This window comes from Myotis lucifugus, unplaced genomic scaffold (assembly GCF_000147115.1).
Source record: "Myotis lucifugus unplaced genomic scaffold, Myoluc2.0 scaffold_109, whole genome shotgun sequence".
In the NCBI taxonomy this organism is placed as follows: domain Eukaryota; kingdom Metazoa; phylum Chordata; class Mammalia; order Chiroptera; family Vespertilionidae; genus Myotis; species Myotis lucifugus.
The window spans coordinates 1744645-1748565 of NW_005871157.1; the positions used below are offsets into that span (position 1 = coordinate 1744645).

A 3921-nucleotide genomic window follows, 5' to 3' on the forward strand; every position below is an offset into this window, starting at 1 on the left:
GCTGAGTAGCCTCAGGCCGAGGCTAGATTAGCACCTCCTTAGATCCAAGAGCCAGTTCTCCCACTGCAGACACAGCTGATTCTCACAGCCAATTGGCCTGGAGGTCAACCCCTCCCAGTGATACCTACAACAATCAAGGCTTAACTACAAGACTGTGCACAAAGCCCACAAGGGGGTGCACCAAGAGTGTCCACCTCAGGTAACTGGGGAGGCTGAGCCACTGGGCCCTATAGGACACCTAGCACACAAAGCCACTCTATCAACACAGGGAAGCATAAAAAATGCGGAGACAAAGAAACAGGACACAAATGACAGAAATGGAGGAAAGCAAACTACTGGATATAGAGTTCAAAACCACACTTTTAAGGTTTTTCAAGAATTTTCTAGAAACCGCTGATAAACTTAATGAGACCCTCAAAAAGTCTGGTGAGTCTGCCGATAAATGTAGTGAGACCCTCAAGAAATCTAGTGAGACCCTCGAGGTTATGATAAAGGACCAACTAGAAATTAAGCATACACTGACTGAAGTAAAGAATATTATACAAACTCCCAACAGCAGACCAGAGGATCGCAAGAATCAAGTCAAAGATTTGAAACACAAAGAAGCAAAAAACACCCAACCTGAAAAGCAAAATGAAAAAAGAATCCAAAAATACGAAGATAGTATAAGGAGCCTCTGGGACAGCTTCAAGCTGTCCCAACATCCGAATTATAGGGGTGCCAGAAGGAGAGAGAGAGCAAGATATTGAAAACCTATTTGAAGAAATAATGACAGAAAACTTCCCCTACCTGATGAAAGAAATAGACTTCCAAGTCCAGGAAGCGCATAGAACCCCAAACAAAAGGAATCCAAAGAGGACCACACCAAGACACATCATAATTAAAATGCCAAGAGCAAAAGACAAAGCGAGTATCTGAAAAGCAGCAAGAGAAAGACAGTCAATTACCTACAAGGGAGTACCCATACGACTGTCAGCTGATTTCTCAACAGAAACTTTGCAGGCCAGAAGGGAGTGACAAGAAATATTCAAAGTGATGAATACTAAGAACCTATAACCAAGATTACTTTATCCAGCAAAGCTATCATTCAGAATTGAAGGTCAGATAAAGAGCTTCACAGATAAGGAAAAGCTAAAGGAGTTCATCACCACCAAACCAGTATTATATGAAATGCTGAAAGGTATCCTTTAAGAAGAGGAGGAAGAAGAAAAAGGTAAAGATACAAATTATGAACAAGTACACATCTATCAACAAGTGAATCTAAAAATCAAGTGAATAAATAATCTGATGAACAGAATAAACTGGTGATTATAATAGAATCAGGGCATAGAAAGGGAGTGGACTGCCTATTTTTGGGGAGGAAAGGGGTGGGGGGATTTGGGAAGAGACTGGACAAAAATCGGGCCCCTATGAATGAGGTCAGTGGCGGGGGGGGGGGGTGGGGTGAAGGCAGAGGGTGGGAGAGGAACCGGGTGGAGGGGATCTATGGGGGGCAAAAAGAGGAACAACTGTAATAATCTGAACAATAAAGACTTAATTAAAAAAAAAAAAACTCAGGTTGCTTTGCCGAACCATCCTGTCCACCAGGGGCCCTGCTGAGGCTGTCTGCCTGGAAGGGTCACCATTGGGCGTGGAAAGTCCTCACTCCCATAGCTTGGGCCATGGCTGCTGCGGGGAGGGATCTTTGCTGCCATGGCAGGGGGGTACTGGAAGCCATACTGCTGCTGGGCGGAGGGGGTGGTGGAGGCTGCTGCTGCTGCTGCTGTTGCCATGGAGGAAGAGGACCAGTAGGCGGGTGAGGAGGTTGCCCAATGGGTGGCGGCGGCGGTGGCAGCATCATGCCCATAGGTGGTGGCAGCATCATATCTTTTTCTTAATGCAGGCGATAGACCCCGGAGCGTACTTCCCAGGTACTGATCCATTGGAGGAGGGCCATGGTGCCCACGTGGGTGGGGGCCCTGGTTCATCGGTGGTAATGTTGGCTGCATCCAAGGAGGTAGGAGTCCATTAGGGTTGTGCTGCATGGGATGACCACCATGCCCACCTGTGAGGCTGGGTAATGGGTGTGGGAAGCTGTGGGGGCCGCCTCCAGGCCCACCAGGACCACCTCCTTGCATGCTGTGGTAGGGCCAACTCTCTGAAGGACCAGAATTCATCCAGGGTGGGCGGCTCTGGGTGGTAGACATGAGAGACGGTGGAGGTGGGTTGTTGGCGGGAGCAGCAGGCCGAGGTGCACTGGCCAGAGGTGTGCTGGCAGGCCCAGAGGTGGAGCCCACAGAGGCTGGCACAGGAGCTTCACCCAGTTCAGCCATGAGGGACAGATATTCTTTATCCATCCGAGCTTTATCCTGAGCTGACTGCGGGTCACCAGGCCTTTGGAATTTGCAGTCAGAAGCAATGTGGCCAGCCCCTCCGCACTTGGTACACACTGTAGTATTGGTAATGCTAGGGGTCTCTGAGCTCTGCCAGGGTCTTAAGATCCGGTTATCATCTTCCCTAAGGGTCCCATTCAAGCGAGCCAACTCCTGAAGTTGCATCTTCCGATGGTCGTTCTGGTCCGCAGGGGTCTCAATCCCTTGCTTCAAGATGTTTCTGACCTGCTCCACTGCTTTCTTCACATTCTCCATGGTGTTGGCGGTAACCAGGGCATGAAGTGGCTCGTCTTCTGGCAACATCTGGCTATCTTTGTGCCCAACTTTCCCTTCTTTCACAGACCCTTTCCCCCGGATCATGATCTTCGCATTACACTCCTTCTCTATGTTCTTCAATGTGTTTCCTCTGGGCCCAATTAGCAGCCCCATAAAGTTGATTTCTGGATACTCATCTTGTGGAATCATTACTTTATCGCTCACACGTGTTGCAGGTTTGTAATCTGCAGGTGGCTTGAAGTCAGGGTTGAGAGCAACCATCTCCGTGATGAGGTTATGACGCTCCTCTTCCAGCCTCTTGCGCGCGCGGAACTCACGGGTGTTAAGCCGCTTCCCCTCACTATTGTAGATGGGCTCCGGGGAAGGGGACCTGTCCTCAGGGTTAGGGGGGATGCCCAGGTCTCCCGTGCGCAGTTTACGAGTCAGGTCTTCTATCTGCAGTTGCACTATATAAGCTCTCTCTTGTTCCCGAGTCAGTCCAGGGGGGATCACTGTAGGCATTCCTGGAATCACCGTTTTCTGTTCCATTGTGTCTTGATTCCAGCGGCTCCTCTTGCGCTTCCTCCTTGGGAAGTCCAGCGGCGTGGCATTCGCTCCGGTAGCCATGGCGCCCCCGGGACCCACACCAGCAGCTCCTCTTCGGTGGCTTCTCCTTCGCGAACCTTGGGGTGGGGGGTGGGGGGGTGGGGACTCGACTGTGTTGCTGCAGAAAGTTTAGAGCCTTTCCTCTCACGCGGCCAGCGGCGGGGCGGGAGACGCACAAAGAGGGAGGAGAGAGCCGGCTACAGGGGGCAGGGGCGGCCTGGGGGCGACAGGCCGAAGCCTGGATTGGGCCGGGCTGAGGCAAAGGGTCGGACCTGTGGCCTCCGATTGGCGGAGCTTCTGTCCTTCTCGCTGTGCGCTGGGATTGGCCGACCGTTAGGCCTGGGGAGGAAATGGCAGCGGAGGCTGGAGAGCTGGGAGCTGTGGACGGAGTCAGCAAAGAAGGAATGACACGGAGACAGCGTTCAGTTGATCAGCAGCCTAGCCAGGTTCTAGCCAGGATCTCTAGCCAGGTTCTGTGCTTTACTGTCTTGTTACATCTATATTTATACCAGTTGATTTTAACCCTATCAATTTCTATTCCAAAGGTTAGGGCGTTTCTTATCTCCATTCCAGGGAGTAAAGATTATGTAGCTTAAGCCTGATTGTTCGTAGTTAAAGTGATTAACTACCCGCCTGGCACTTAGTTAAGGGGTTTTATTCCCTCCCTAACTTCAGGGGAAAATCCCTA

General features: G+C 50.9%; 1 pseudogene; it reads right to left on the minus strand.

The window, feature by feature from the left end:
- Positions 1 to 1618: 1618 nt before the first annotated feature.
- Positions 1619 to 3285, minus strand: LOC102422197 (annotated as a pseudogene).
- Positions 3286 to 3921: the final 636 nt, after the last annotated feature.